The sequence below is a fragment of the Erinaceus europaeus genome, chromosome 2 (assembly GCF_950295315.1).
Source record: "Erinaceus europaeus chromosome 2, mEriEur2.1, whole genome shotgun sequence".
Taxonomy (NCBI): Eukaryota; Metazoa; Chordata; class Mammalia; order Eulipotyphla; family Erinaceidae; genus Erinaceus; species Erinaceus europaeus.
In genome coordinates, this window is record NC_080163.1 from 171,117,970 (window position 1) to 171,134,858 (window position 16,889).

The 16,889-nt window shown below is 44.3% G+C and overlaps 1 non-coding gene across 1 annotated transcript; it reads left to right on the forward strand.

The window, feature by feature from the left end:
• The first annotated feature begins 1,358 nt into the window (after positions 1-1,358).
• Positions 1,359-1,465, forward strand: LOC132537200 (U6 spliceosomal RNA). The gene has a single exon (XR_009548662.1). It is a non-coding gene; the product is annotated as a U6 spliceosomal RNA (small nuclear RNA).
• Positions 1,466-16,889: the final 15,424 nt, after the last annotated feature.

Consider the following 16,889-nt stretch of genomic DNA (forward strand, 5'->3'; position numbering starts at 1 on the left):
TGTCAGTGCTGGTGGCTCCAAGTGCCCTGAGGGTGAGGACCTGCCAGCACAGCTGGAGTCCAGGCAGTGCGCCTCCCGCCCATCCCAAACGCCCGGGCAGGAGGGGACCCCGGAACCCACTGACCTGGCTTCAGGAGCAGCCAGGCCCAGAAAACTTTCCTCGTGTCCGCCCACCCGAAATGTGCACCCGCTGTCCTTCCTCTCGGTGTGGCCCACGACGAGGTCCTCGGGGGACGGCTGTTTGGAATCCTGAACTTCGAGTTTGATCTGGGGCAACATGGCGAGCCAAGCTCCCAAATTAGGGTGAAGGAGGCTGGGGCACGGGGTGAGGGTCCAGGTTGGGGGTCTCCTCGCACTACTAGAACTGGAGTGTTTTCTCTGCCTCTTTTGGAAGAGACATGCATTTCAGAGGGGTGCCCCAAGCCAGCTGGCCCCAACCCTTGTTGAGCCCTGGGCCCAGGCTGTGGATTGGGTCTGGGCTGAGGGTCTGGCACTTTGCAACCTGCTGGTCCTAGAGGGCACTGCCAACACCCACCCCTAACCCCCCTCATCCCGGTGGCCTGGGCCTGGCAGGGCTCCGTGTGTGGTGGGGGGTGGGCAGGGGTCGCCTGGGGTTCTTGTGTCTGTGGGGACAGTCCTGGGGAGACTGCAATCTGCCTACTCACACAATGGGGCAGCCAGGATGCTGGCAGGTGGGAGCTGCACTAGGAGCCCCACAGAGCCAGGCAGCAGCTGATCTTGGAGCTGGGTGGGAACCAGGCAGGAACCACGGTTTTTTTTTTTTTAAATGAAATTTAAAAAAGGAAATTAAAAAAAGGAAAAATGTTATTTGTTAATACAAAAAAGAGAAGCAGAGCATGACTATGGCACATGCAAATCTGGGGATTGAATTCAGGACTTAATGCCTACAGAGCCATTGCCCTAGCCATTTTGCAATTCTAAAGTATAAATAGTTTATTTTATTTTTGTTGTTGTTGTTGTCACCAAGGTCTCATTGTCTTCCTTTCTTTTTTTTCCTTGTCTATTATTTTCCACTCTTGTTTATTTTTATTTATTTTTCCATTTTGTTGCCCTTGTTGCTTAACATTGTGTGGTGATTAATGTCATTGTTGTTGGATAGGACAGAGAGAAATGGAGAGAAGAGGAGAAGACATAGAGGGGGAGAGAAAGACAGACACCTGCAGACCTGCTTCACCACCTGTGAAGGGACTCCCGGGCAGGTGGGGAGCCAGGGGCTAGAACCGTGATCTTTCCTCTGGTCCATGAGCTTTGCGCCATGTGCGCTTAACCCGCTGTGCCACTGCCTGACTCCAACTGTCTCCATCTCTTAACACTTTTTTAAATAAGATTATAATATAGTCCTAGTTTCCGTAGTACATATACTAAAATTGGCATGATACATAGAAGATTAGCATGGCCCCTGCTCAAGGATTACACACAGATTCATGAGGCATACCATATTTTTTCAAAAAAGATTATAAAATATATGTACACACATATAAATAATTATAATCTTTTAAAGAGCCAGTTAATGCAACCTGGGAGGCGGTTCAGTGGCAAGAGATCTGGATTTGTATGTGTGGGGTCCCAGGTCTGTCTGAACTCTGGTTCTACATATGATGAAGCTCTTTTAAAAGATTTATTAATCAGTGAGGGAGAAAGGGAGGGGAGAGAGAGAGAGAGAGAGAGGAAACACACTATAGCATCAGTCTGGAACATGTGATACTGGAGGTAGAATTCAGGACCTCATGCTTGAGTCCAAAACTCCAACCACTCTGCCAGCCTCCAGGGCTGCAGATTGGCTTTTTTGAATAAAATCATGGTAATATTGTTCTCTTAACTGTAAATCTTTTAAATAATACAAAGTCTTTTTAAAATTTTTTCTCAAATAGTGTGCCTGGGGATCAATCCCACCCAGAACCTTGCACCTGCATGGGACAGCTGAGAAGCCTCCCTGCCAGTCTCCATTCTGTATCCTTTAAGAGAGGGAGACATGCAAAGCACTGCTCCTCTATGCAAGGAGTCCCGCCCATTGCCTGCCTGTGTTTTCACTTGCAGTGTGCAGGATCAGACCCCCAGCCACATGCTATGCAAAGCATGTGCTTTACCCCCTGCAGCACCTTCTGGTCCTGAGTTTGATTGCTGGCATTGCATGTGCCAGAATGATACTCTCATTCTCTCTCATGAATAAAAAAGTTATTTTATGTATGTTACTTATGTTATGTTATGTTTTTAATTAACGTATGTTATGTTATGTTTTCTTTTTAAGAAACAGACAACCTGCACCTAGATTTAGGCGGGTAACTGGACTCAACAGTAGGCCAGGCCCATTTAAAATCCAAATTCAACAAATTTAGAACCAAGGCAAAGGAAAGAACACTCACTATAATTTTTTTAAGACACAGGGTAGCTTCTTTGCATTGGTCTCTCTATATAAGTTATTTTCAACATCTCTGTATTTGTGATTGAAATGGGTCAAGCTGACTTAGTTCCCTTGAGCCAGACAAGGTGTGTGTCTACATTTGGGTCACAATACCCTGCTGTATGTTGATCTTTGAAAGTAAATGAATGTGCTGGGGTGGGATTGGGAGGCTGAACTTGGAGAAAGAATCATCCTCATCCATAGGTGTTGCTACATTCAGCCTTCATATAGGAAACACCTCAAGATATCAGTATCAGAGCAACCATTTACAAGTATTTTTTCAAGATTTATTTTAGTTTACATGTTTATTGAATAAAGACAGAGAAACTGAGATCGTAGGGGGAGGTAGAGAGAAAGACACCAACAGCACTGCTTAACCGCCTGTGAAGCTTCCTTCTTTACAGGTGAGTCAACAGTTATTACCATCTTTTTTTTTTAAATTTTTTTTATTTAAGAAAGGATTAATTAACAAAACCATAGGGTAGGAGGGGTACAACTCCACACAATTCCCACCGCCCAATCTCCATATCCCACTCCCTCCCCTGATAGCTTTCCCATTCTCTAGCCCTCTGGGAGCATGGACCCAGGGTCATTGTGGGTTGCAGAAGGTAGAAGGTCTGGCCCCTGTAATTGCTTCCCCGCTGAACAGGGGCGTTGACTGGTCTGTCCACACTCCCAGTCTGCCTCTCTCTTTCCCCAGCAGGGTGGGTCTCTGGGGAAGCTGAGCTCCAGGACACATTGGTGTTATTACCATCTTAAGCTAGGTATCATTTCTTCCTTTCTTTCTCTCTTTTTCTTTTTAATTTCTTTATTGGGGAATTAATGTTTTACATTCCACAGTAAATACAATAGTTTGTACTTGCATAACAATTCCCAGTTTTCCATATAGCAATCTATGTATCATTTCTTTTCTTTCTTTCTTTTTTTTTGTTGTTATTGGATAGCGACAAAGAGAAATTGAGAGAGAAGGGGGAGATAGAGAGGAATAGAGACAGAGAGACACCTGCAGACCTGCTTTACTACCTGTGAAGTGACTCCACTGCAGGTGGGGAGCAGGGGGCTTGAACCAGGATCCTAAATGGTCCTTGCTCTTTGTGCCATGTGGGCTTAGCCCACTGTGCTACATTCTGGCTCCCTTAGGTATCATTTCTAAAGCCTGTTAAATCTAAAATATTCTTAACATTTTGTAGTAATTTCCTGATTCATGTTTGCTTGTCTTAAATATCTTGGTTCTGTTTTAGTTTGCCTTGTGGGAACTCCCATCTGTCTTTGGTCTTGGTAATTTTCCAGGGCTTGTAGTTGAATGCCAGCAAGGATGCTCCCAGATAAAAAACAAAGAAATCGCTCTGCATGTGCTTCGAGATAGGCTTTACCAGAAGATTATAGAGAAAGACGTGTCAACAGCAAAATACCAGAAGAATGCAGGTAATATATATATATATATATATATATATATATATATATATATATATTTAAATAAAAGAAAAAAAGAAAGGTGGGGGTCAGGTGGTAGTGCAGGAGGTTGAGTGCAGGTGGTGCAAATCACAAGGATTGGTGCAAGGAACCTGGGTTGAGTTCCTGGCTCCCCACCTGCAGGTTGTCTCTTCATAAGTGGTGAATCAGGTTTGCAGATGTCTTATCTTTCTCTCACCCTCTATCTTCCCCTCCTCTCTCAATTTCTGTCTGTCCTATCCACAATGACATCAATAACAATAATAATAACCATAATAATGATAAAACAACAAGTGCAACAAAATGGAAAGGAAAAAAAAAAGATTTATTTGTTAATGAGAAGGTGTGAGGGAAGAACCAGAGCATCACTGTGACCTATGGAATGCCAGAGATTAAACTCAGAACTTCATGCTTGAGAGTCCAATGTCTTATTCACTGCACCACCTCTCAGGACACTGCAGATAAGATTTATTTAGTAGAATCACTTAACAACTGTTCAAAGAGTCATTCTGCACATGCCTTACATATGGGAGTCCCTGGGATTGATTCCTGGCACCACTGAACAGTAACACAGACACAGCAAGCCAAGTTCAGTGGATGGTAGATCTATGCTTAGGTCTCTATCTCAAAATCATAAGCATTGAACTGAGAGGTAGCTTATTTGTAAATTTTATACTGCACATGCATAAGGCCCCAAGATTGATCCCCAGCATACAGAAGTTCTGAGTGGTGCTCTATCCATAAAAATAAATAAACGAAGGGGTCCAGAGCTTGCTCCCCCAGTAGAGTGCACATCACATCACCATGCTTGCAGACCTGGTGTTGAGCCCTAACACAACATGGGAGCACCAGGCATGATGGCAGGTACTGTGATGTTTCTCACATGCTCTTTCCCCCACTTTTTCTATTTCATTTATTTAATTTTTAAAGTCAATTTTCTTTTATATATATTAATATATTTATTTATTATTGGACAGAGACAGAGAAATACGGAGGGGAGGGAGACAGAGAACAGGAGAGAGACAGAGAACCACCTACAGCCTTGCTTTACCACTTGTGAAGCTTCCCCTACCCCCTGCAGCTGGGGACCAAGGGCTTGAACCTGGTTCCTTATGCACTGTAATTTGTGTGCTTAACCAGATGCACCACTGCTGGCCCCCTGTATATTTTATTCATTTATTATTTCCTGGATAGAAATTGAGAGGGAACAGAAGATGTAGAGGGGGAGACAAAGAGAGACACCTGCAGTGCTACCTCACCACTTGTGAAGCTTCTCCTCAGCTGGATGGATCTTGGGCTTGAACCTTAGTCCTTGTGCATTGTAACGTGTGCACTCCACTGGTTACACCACCTCCTGGATCCCATTTTTTCATTTTTAAATTTAAAAGGAGAAAACAACTGTTGACAACAGTAGAATTATGTAAGTATGAAACTCTGGTGTAAGTATGAAACTCTGGTGTACTAAAATACATGAATATATTCATCTTTTTTTAAAGGTCACTTTGTGACTGCACATGTTATAGTGTGAGAGGACCAAGGTTCAAGCCCCTGATCCCCACTTGCAGGTGGAAGCTTCACAAGCAGTGAAACAGTATCTTAATGTGTCTCACTTTCTTTTTCCACTCTATCTCCCCTTTCCATCTCCATTTCTTTCTTTCTTACCAAGCAAAAAGAAAAAAAAACTTTTTAAAAGGTTTCTTTATATTAAAAATGTTTTTTCATTATTCTTGACCAAGTAAAAATCTCAGGACACATAGAAATTATACTCCGCTGTGAGTAAGAAATAACTTGAATGTTTAGGCTCTCTGTGTCTGTGCCAGAAGGGGTTTGCTAAGAAGTAGTGGTTTTTAAATGCAAATTCCTATCTTCAAGTCTACCTACTGATGCTCCTCTGCAATCTGAGACCATTGCAGGCAAGGGATAAATATATTATTTGCACTGTCACTTACACTACGGCAGGCTAAAACAAGCGTAGGGGAAGTGGAAAGGCCAAAAGTAGGGAAAACTAAGATATCTAAATCAAAGTGACTTGTGACAGTTATTATAATGCTAACTGTTATGCAGCCCACTTTTCCTAAAATGCTACAAGGTTTACTGCAAATAACTCAAAAACATGGCTATTTTGGGCTTCCAACCCCAAAATTCTCTTTCAACCCCATTCAGGTTTTACTTTTGTTTTTAAAGATTTATTTATTAGTGAGAGAAATAGGGGACAGGAAGAAGGAGAACCGCAGCATCACTCTGACACATCTGATGCTGGAGATCAATCTTGAGACCTCACACCTAAGAACCCCAAAGCTTTATCCACTGCACAACCTCCCAGACAGTGGCAGCCTTTATTTTTATTTTTTTTATATTTATTTTATTTATTTATTCCCTTTTGTTGCCATTGTTGTTTTATTGTTGTAGTTATTATTGTTGTTGTCATTGTTGGATAGGACAGAGAGAAATGGAGAGAGGAGGGGAAGACAGAGAGGAGGAGAGACAGATAGACACCTGCAGATCTGCTTCACCGCCTGTGAAGCGACTCCCCTGCAGGTGGGGAGGCGGGGTTCGAACCGGGATCCTTATGCAGGTCCTTGTGCTTTGCGCCACCTGCGCTTAACCTGTTGCGCTACAGCCTGACTCCCAGCAGCCTTTACTTTTTTATAATTTAAAATATTATGATACTTTGCTTACTTAAGAGGCAAAAGATTTATATAATCTGAAGAGAACAAGAGTATACATACTTTGCTTATTTAAATGATACATACACTTTAGTAGAACTTATACATTTGAGTAAAACTACATACATATGTAATTCAAAATCTAGGAAATAGAGAAAAATGAAGTGGGGGGAAAACCCTTTCCTGACCCTGGACCTTAGACTCTATCAGTAGAGAATATTACAGTATGGTGTTTTTAAATGAATTAATTTATTTTCCCTTTTTAGTTGCCCTTGTTTAACATTGTTGTAGTTATTGATGTCATTGTTGTTGGATAGGACAGAGAGAAATGGAGATAGCAGGGGAAAACAGAGGGGGAGAGAAAGACAGATACCTGCAGACCTGCTTCACTGCTTGTGAAGTACCTTTCCTGCAGGTCCGGGGAGCTGGGGCCAGAACCAGGATCCTTCCGCTGGTCCTTGCACTTTGCAGTATGGTTTTGGCAGAGATATTTATTTCTGAACCCATAGGGATTTGTAATAAATTTTTGTAATGATATGTTTCATTTTAAAACTTGAAAGTATCTTAATTTCCATAAAATTTTTCATAAAAATGACCTTTAAACCAATTTTCTCTTTAGACAGTAATGATACAAATCCTGAATAGAAATAGCTTGAGGAAGAAATTTGAGTTAACACATTAGTAAACTTGCTGGAGAACGGACTGATGAGGGTAAAATATAGTTTTTTAATTATTTTAATTTCATGAATTACAGAAGGTGGTAGAGGGCCACAGAAGCAGCACTCTAGCATATACAGTGCTTGGGATTGGACTCCGGACCTAAAATTTAGAAGCTCTAATTTCTTCCATGGTGCAACATACCCATCTTCAGAGATAGTTTTGTTTTGTCCTAAAGATCTTATTTATTCATTAATGAGAGAGAGAGGAGCAGGGAGGATCTGCACGTTACTCTAGTATATGTGGCACTGGGGATTGAACTTGGGACCTCATGCCTGAGAATCCTGTACTTTATCCACTCTGCCTCTTCCTCCCAGACCACTGATAATTTGGCTTTGATTGGAATTGGAACTACTGAAGAAGCACTGTTGGGGGCTGGGTGGTAGTGCAGCGGTTAAGCACCCATGGCACAAAGCTCAAGGATAGGGGTTGGGATCCCAGTTTGAGCTCCCCACCTGCAGGGATGTCACTTCACAAGTGGTGAAGGAGGTCTGCAGGTGTCTGTCTTTCTCTCCCACTCATTGTCTCCTCCCCACCCTCAATTTCTCTGTCCATTGTTGTGTGTTTAACCAAGTATACCAGTGCCTGACTCCCCCCTTTTTTCTCTTGGCTTTTCTTTCTTTGTTTATTTTTCCTTCCTTTCTTTCTTTCTTTTTTTTTTTTTTGCTTTTGGGCTTATCACCAGGTTTCAGGGCCAGCACTGTGAATCCACTGGTGCTGGCAGCCATATATTTATTGATTCATTTATTTATTTATTATGGCTAAGACAGAGAGAAACTGAGAGGGGAGGGGGTATATAGAGAGGGATATAGACCTGTTTCTCTGCTTGTGAAGTGTCCCTCTGCAGGTGAGGAGCCAGGGCCTCCAACCAAGATAATTGCATGGGTCTTTGTGCTTTTATACTATGTGCACTAAACCCAGTGCACCCCCACCTACCCCACCCTCTTATTTGCATTCCTTTATAGGTGAGAGGAAATACAAAATAAGAGGCAAAATCTTCACCCAGCACTTTGTTTAGGGCAGAAGAAACTCTGCAAATGTCTCCCCTCAGCTTAGAGGGAGAGGGGAGTTTCTCTGCATGTGATGCCTCTTTTTTTTTAATTATTTATGTCTGGATTGACTGATTAGATAGAAAGAGAAATTGATAAGGGAGGAGCATATAGAAAGGGAAAGAGATAGAGACATCTGTAGCTATATTTCACCACTTGTGAAGTTTTCCCCCTGCAGGTAGGGGGCCAGGGGCTTGAACCCAGGTCCTTGTGCACTATGATGTATGCACTTAACCAGGTGCACCACCACCTGCCCCCATTTTTTGCTTTTAAAGAAGCTTCCACTGAGTTTTTTTGCATACAACTCTCTATATATGCTATTCTTTTTTAAAGGTTTATTTATAAAATGGAAACATTGACAAGGCCATAGGATAAGAAGGGAATAATTCCCACCACCAGAACTCAGTATCCCATCCCCTCCCAATGGCTTTCCTATTCTTTAACCCTCTGGGAGTATGGACTCAGGGACATTATGGTGTGCAGAGGTAGAAGGTCTGGCTTCTGTAACTGCTTCCATGCTGAACATGGGTGTTTACAGGTGGACCCATACTCTCAGCCTGTCTTTCTCTTTCCCTAGTGGGGCAGAGCTCTGGGGAAGTGGGGCTCCAGGACACATGGGTTGAGTCTTCTGTCCAGGGAAGTCCAGTAGGCATCTTGGTAGCATCTGAAACCTGGTGGCTAAAAAAAGAGTTGACATATAAAGCCAAACAAATTGTTGACCAATCATGAACCTAAAGGCTGGAATATTGCAGATGAAGATTTGGGGTCTCTGTTTTGAAGATAGCTAGTAGGCCTATTTTTAAAATGTTATATTACAAAGGGATATATATTCCAAAGGGATATTATATTCCAAGGGATATATATTCCAAAGGGACATTATATTCCTACTGCTTTGTCCTCCTCTCACGCAGTCTCATCCTGCAGGTAGCAGGGATGGGTCTGGGCAAAGCCCTATTTCTTTTTCTGGCTCTGAGATTTTGAACTTTACATCCTGTCTCTAGATTTTATTCAAAATTAAGTCTGTCTCTAAACCCTAACACCATCAACACAAAATGAGTTGAGTTAGATTCTTAAAATTTATTTTGGATTTGAGTCCCCACCACACCTGCAGAGGAAAATCTTTGTGAATGGTGAAGCAGTGCTGCAGGTCTCTCTCTCTCTCTCTTCTCCCTCTTTACTTCCCCTTTCCCTTTTGATTTCTGCTGTTACTATCCAATAAATAAAGATAATAAAAATATTTTTAAATTTTTAAAATATTTATTTTCCCTTTTGTTGCCCTTGTTGTTTTATTGTTGTAGTTATTATTGTTCTTATTGATGTCCTTGTAGTTGGATAGGACAGAGAGAAATGGAGAGAGGAGGAGAAAACAGAGAGGGGGAGAGAAAGATAGACACCTGCAGACCTGCTTCACTGCCTGTGAAGCAAACGCCCTGCAGTTTGAGAGCCGGTGTACTTAACCCACTGTGCTACCTCCTGACTTCGCTTAGATTATTTTTAAGGAATTTGTATTTACAATTAAATTTTGATTTGATAGAACAAGGCAATTCAAACAAGGAAGGGAGATAATGGAGAGAGAGAAAGACACGTACAGCTCTGCTTGCTTGTCAAGCTTAACCCCACCCCCTAGCAGGTAGGCACTGGGGCCTTGAACCTGGGTTCTTAGTCATGGTTATGTGCATGCTCAACTGAGATCACCACCACCTGTGCCTATTTTAAAATTATTAAAGAATTTCTTAAGAATCCCCTCAACACTTTATCTGTACTATTCCAGCTTAGGTCCATGATTGGTCAACAATTTGTTCGGCTTTGTATGTTAACTCTTTTCAACCACCAGGTTCCAGATGCTAGCATAATGCTGACCAGACTTCCCTGGACAGACAACACCACCAATGTGTCCTGGGGCTCTGCTTCCCCAGAGCCCTTGCCCACTAGGACAAGGGAGAGACAGGCTGGGAGTATGGATCAACCAGTCACCGCCCATGTTCAGCGGGGAAGCAATTGCAGAAGCCAGACCTTCCGTCTTCTGCATCCCACAATGACCTTGGGTCCATACTCCCAGGGTTAAAAAACAAGAAAGCTATCAGGGAAGGGGATGGGATACAGAGTTCTGGTGGTGGGAGTTGTACCCCTCTTTTTTTAAAAATTATTTTATTTATTTATTCCCTTTTGTTGCCCTTGTTGATTTATTGTTGTAGTTATTATTGTTGTCGTTGTTGGAAGTTGTACCCCTCTTATCCTATGGTTTACTCAATGTTTCCTTTTTATAAATAAAACATTTTAAAAAAAGGGAGTTCGGAGGTAGCGCAGCGGGTTTAGCGCAGGTGGCACAGCCTAAGGATCCTGGTTCGAGCCCCCAGCTCCCCACCTGCAGGGGCCTGGCCTCACAGTAGGTGAAGCAGGTCTGCAGGTGTCTTTCTCTCCCCGTCTTCCCTTCTTCTCTTCTTCTCTTTGTCCCAGCTGCGTCCAGCGCAGCGCCATGGAGCCCTGCGGCCCGCGCCCTGAGGCCCTGTCGCCCCCACGCGCATTGCTTAGCGTCGCGTCGCGTCACGTCACCCCACGCGCGTCGCGTCGCGTCACGTCACGTCACCTCCACGCCGCATTGGGTTGAGTTGCGTCGCACCCATAGGCCCCAGCGCTGGGGCCCGGGTCCGCAACTTGAGCGCCAGGCCAAGACTGTGCGGAGGCTCCTGGCGTGGAAGTCCTGCTGCGGAGTCACGACGGTGCTGTGCTGGACAGCAGCGGCCATGTCCATCGTGCTCGGGCCATCTACTGCCATTCCTCCAATTCCAAGTAAGTGGCCCCCAGTGCCACCCGTCCTGGAAGGCTAGGGTGTTGTGCCCGCCCAGGAAGGTGCTGGGTGGGGGGAGGGGCGAAGTCGGGGTATAGCCGCAGAGGCGCCAGCGCCCTCGGACCCCTTACCCCAGGCCAGGCACACCCCGAAGAGGTGACTGCGCCCCCCCCAACCCCCAGGACCCAGCGGCCTTGAGCGGGGTGGTCCCCGGATAAGGGCCATACGCACCCCCGGCAGGGGCGCACCCGGGGGAGGTGTGCGCGAGCCCCCAGACCCCACACCCCAGGCAGGGACACCCTGGAAGGGTGGCTGCACGCCCCAGATCCCGCTGTTTTCGGCTTCCAGGAGCTCGAGCTCAGGAACCCCGTCTGAGAGTCTGGGCAGTCGGCCTTCCCTTTCCTTCCAGCCAGGAGAGGGGTCCTGGGGTCCCAGGGCCTCGCCCAGCATGTCCATGCCTGCTGCTCCGAGCGCCCTGAGGGTGAGGACCCGCCCGGACAGCTCGAGGCCAGGCAGTGTGCCTCCCGCCCACCCCAACCGCCTGGGCAGGAGGGGACCCCGGTGGAACCCACCGGCCTGCCCTGGCTTCCGGAGTGGCCAGGCCCAGAGAACTTTCCGCGAGCCTGCCCATCCGAAATGTGCGCCCTCTGTCCTTCCTCGGTGTGGCCCACGACAAGGTCCTCGGGGGAAGGCTGTTTGGAATCCTGAACCTGGAGTTTGGCCTGGGGCAACATGGTGAGCCGGGCTCCCAGACTAAGGTGAAGGCCTGGGCGCGGGGTGTGGGTCCAGGTTGGGGGGTCTCCTCACACTTCTAGAACTGGAGTGTTTTCTCTGCCTCTGTCTCTCTCGAAGAGACATGCATTTCAGAGCTGTGCCCCATGTTGGCTGGCTGGAACCCCTGTTGAGCCATTTGCACTGTCACTTACACTACTAGAGGCTAAAACAAGGGTAGTGAAAGTGGAAAGGACAAAAGTAGGAAAAACTAAGATATCTAAATCAAAGTGACTAGTGACAGTTACTATAATGCTTACTGTTATGCAACCCACTTTTACTAAAATGCTACAAGGATTATTGCAAATAACTAAAAAATCTGGGTATTTTGGGCTTCCACATTCTCTTTCAACACCATTCAGGTTTTACTTTTGTTTCTAAAGATTTATTTATTAATGAGAGAAATAGGGGAGAGGAAGAAGGAGACAGCATCACTCTGACACATCTGATGCCGGAGACCAAACTTGAGACCTCACACCTAAGAACTCCAAAGCTTTATCCACTGCACAACCTCCCAGACAGTGGCAGCCTTTATTTTTTTATAATTTAAAATATTATGATACTTTGCTTACTTAAGAGGCAAAATATTTATACAATCTGAAGAGAACAAGAGTATACATACTTTGCTTATTTAAATGATACATACACTTTAGTAGAACTTACACATTTGAATAAAACTACATACATATGTAATTCAAAATCTAGGAAATATCGAAAATGTAGTGGGGGGAAAAACCCTTTCTTGCCCCTTGACCTTAGACTCTATAAGTAGAAAATATTAGAGTATGGTTTTTTAAATGAATTAATTTATTTTCCCTTTTTAGTTGCCCTTGTTTAACATTGTTGTAGTTATTGATGTTGTTGTTGTTGGATAGGACAGATAGAAATGAAGAGAGGAGGGGAAGACAGAGGGGGAGAGAAAGACAGATACCTGCAGACCTGCTTCACTGCTTGTGAAGTACCTTTCCTGCAGGTGGGGAGCTGGGGGCCAGCTGGGCGGGGGGGAGGGGGGGGCTGGCCTCCAGGAGCAGTGGATTTGTAGTGCAGGAGGCAAAAGAAAAAGAAACACTCTTACTCCATAAGTAAACCTGAGATAACAAGAGTCTTAAACAATTAAGTTCCTTCTACTCTTGCTCTTGTCAATTGTATGTGTCTGACCTTCAGAAATAGAAATCCTTAGAAGAAAATTTACAAGTGCCTTTTCCATTGTAGTAAAGATAGTGATTGTGTTAAAATGTGAATTCCTTTCTATCTCTGAACAGGTTGGAACAGGAGCCCAGTCAGAAAGAATTCAGACCTACAATTTTACACAGAATAGAGTCACTGACCACAGGGTAGGATATGAAGTCCAAGATATTAAGGTAGTATTACTGAATGTGCTTACTGTATCTTTGATTTATTAAGGAATCAAATTTCGGGGCCTGGTGGTAGCACAACAGGTTAAGCATACATGGTGCAAAGAAGCCACCTGGCAGCGGTCCCAGTTCATGCAGATGCATGTGGTCCTGGTGATACTGCGGGGCCCATCCATGCTGGCTCTGGGCACAGCTCAGTGCCCCCCATCTGTGCAGTACTTAGGGGCCGGGGAGCCCACAGTGGACCACAGGACAGCAGCAAGGCCCCTGTGTCGCCCTAGTTACAACATCTTCACTGGAGTGACTGTCAGTATCACCTAGAGATGCCTGCTAGCCATATGCTGCTGGGCATTTCAGTGTTTGTTTTGCCTTTCTTTTATATTATTTTTTATATATTCTCTTTTGTTGCCCTTTTTTATTGTTGTTGTATTTATTAGTATTGATGTCATCCTGTAGACAGGACAGAGAAAAATTGAGAAAGGAGGGGAAGACAGACGGGGAGAGAAAGACAACTGTAGATCTGCCTCACTGCCTGTGAAGCAACTCCCCTACAAGCAGGGAGCTGGGGGCTTGAACTCTGATCCTTCAGAAGGCCTTGCGTTTTTGCCCCACTTGGCTTAACTGGCTGCGCTACTGCTCAGTTCCCTTTTTCCCCGCTTTTAAAAAAAATATATTTATTTATTCCCTTTTGTTGCCCTTGTTTTATTGTTGTTATTATTTTATTTTTAAATATCTATTCGGTTTTGTTGCCCTTTGGTTTTTGTTGTTGTTGTTGTTGTAGTTATTGTTGTTTTGTTGGGTGGGACAGAGAGAAATGGAGAGAGGAGGGGAAGACAGAGAGGGGGAGAGAAAGATAGACACCTGCAGACCTGCTTCACTGCCTGTGAAGCGACGCCCCTGCAGGTGGGGAGCCAGGGGCTGAAACGGGGATCCACATGGTGATCCTTCTGCTTGCGCACTTGTGCTTAACCTGCTGCACTACCAACCAAATCCCCTGTTGTAGTTGTTGTTGTTACTGATTTCATCATTGTTGGATAGGACAGACAGAAATGAGGAGAGGAGGGGGTCGGGCGGTGGCGCAGTGGGTTAAGCGCACGTGGCGCAAAGCGTAGGGACTGGCGTAAGGATCCTGGTTCGAGCCCCCGGCCCCCCACCTGCAGAGGAGTCGCTTCACCTGCGGTGTTGTAGGTCTGCAGGTGTCTATCTTTCTCTCCCCCTCTCTCTGTCTTCCCCTTCTCTCTCCATTTCTCTCTGTCCTATCCAAGAACAAAGCAATGTCAACAATGGCAATAATAACCGCAATGAGGCTGCAAAAACTAGGGCAACAAAAAGGGGGAAAAATGGCCTCCAGGAGCAGTGGATTCATGGTGCAGGCACTGAGCACAGCAATAACCATGGAGGAAAAAAAAAAAAGAAATGAGGAGAGGAGGGGAAGACAGAGAGGGGAGAGAAACATAGACACCTACAGACCTGCTTCACTGCTTGTGAAGCAACTCCCCTACAGGTGGGAAGCCAGGGGCTCCAACCTGGATCATTACCCCATCCTTGCACTTTGAGCCATGGGCGCATAATCAGCTGCACTACCACCCAAGTCTCCTCTTTTCCCTTTCTATATGCACTGAGTATGTGCTTGTCTCTGAAGGTCATGTATACCCTATGAGTTTTAGTCTTTTTTTTTTTTTTTTTTTTGCCTCCATAGTTATCATTGGGCTTGGTGGCAGCACTAGGAATCCACTGCTCCTGGAGGCTATTTTTACCATTTCATTGCCCTTGTTGTTGTTGTTGTTGTTGCTATACCTGTTGTTGTTGGACAGGACAGAGAGAAACTGAGAGAGGACAGGAAGACAGAGGGGGAGAGAAAGACAGACACCTGCAGACCTACTTCACTGCTAGTCAAGCGACCTTCCCCACACACATAAGGAAGTGGGGGCTCAAACTGGGATCTTTATGCCAATCCTAGTGCTTTGAGCCATGTGTGCTTCTCCTGCTGTGTACGGCACAGCCCCCAGTATTTGCCTTTAATGACTTCGGTGTACCTTACTAATAATGAGACTATTTCTCATATAGACTCAGAATAATACTTTGATCGGACTTTTCAGGAAGCATTTCTTTAGATCATGTTCAGAGTTATATTTCTCTTTTTAAATATTTTTCATGACATGCCCGATTTTATATATATGGAGACAGAGATAGAGGCAAAGGCAGGGACTGAGAGACAGAGAGACAGCATCCCAGCATATACAGAACCTATCTGGCTGGAATGATCACCTAATCTGGCACTCTCTCCGTCTCAGGAGATGTTCTCATCCCTACTCCCACCCTGTCCTGGGACCCTCTTCCTAGTAATTGCTACCTCTGCATTTTTCCTAGTTATTAATTAATTTTTGATCATTTGAGAGTTGGTCTCTATTCTTGAAAGTTGCTCACACTTTCAAGGTGTTTCCCTCCTCCCCCCTACATTAAGGAACACTTTAACTGCTATGTGGATACAATATATTTCCTTGCAATGGAGTATTTGAAACTATGATCTGTATTTAAAGTTGATTTACAAAGTGCTGAGTTTGCTAGAATATATATCTGTCATTTATAAGGAAACAGTCACTGTGCAAGAAGAAATACAGTGTTGACAGTAGTGTTTCAAATATATAGTGTTCTTATGCACTCAGTCCAAGAGTTACTGAAATCAACAATGTTTACTCTCAAACTGTAGTCAAGTCTGTGGAGCTAAGAGAATTTACATTTTTACTTGATTCATTTTTTGTGAACCTTTGGGAAGCTAAAGACAAGTTTTCTTCAAGTAGATCCTGTGAAACGTGGGTTGTAACCCCAGTTTTTTAAAAATTATTATTCAAGGTTCCTGCACAGCATCAGATGTGTCTGACTTCTAAGGAAAATGAGACCCCAGACACATTGATGGGTGAGTGTCAAAATATTTAAGTTGGGATGGTTGGATTTAAAATAGCAGTTCAAAACTCTCTCAATAGCAGCTGTTTAGTATTAAGCTTAATTGTCTTCACGCATTTCATCCATCCTGACCAGCCCTTACTATGGCACAAAACTCAGACCTGCCTTGCTAAAAGTTTTCTTTAGTACACTAGAGAATATACTGATTTGTACATCTGGGGAACAATATAGTTGCTGGGTCTTTCTATTTGTTTTGATATCTCAGTGTAATTTGTTTTAGGTAAAATACTTAATTAAAATAATGAAAATAGAAACCAGGCATTGCACAATGTAAAGGCATCAATACCCCTGTCCCAAACTCACCTGTTCCCAGTGTCTTTTTATCCCATTTTCCGTGTTTTCAGCTACATGTTCTCAGGGAAAAAAAAACAAAACTCAGACCTGCTCCTCTGCACCTCTAACCACACTTGATGGTGTTGTTAGCCAGAGAGGTGAAGTCTCCTATTTTTTTCACCAAGAAGTGCTGTCTTGAAAAAAATATTTTGAGGGAGAGGCTGGGTGGTGAGGCTAGTTGAGAGCACATGTTACAGTGCTAAAGGACTCAGGTTCAAGCCCCTGTTCCCCACCTGCAGGGGGAAAGCTTCATGAGTGGTGAAGCTGTGCTGCTGGTGTCTCCCTCCATATCACCCCCATTCCTTCTCAATTTTAGGCTGTCTATCCCATCAATAAATATATAAAGATAATAAAATATTTTTAAATATGTAT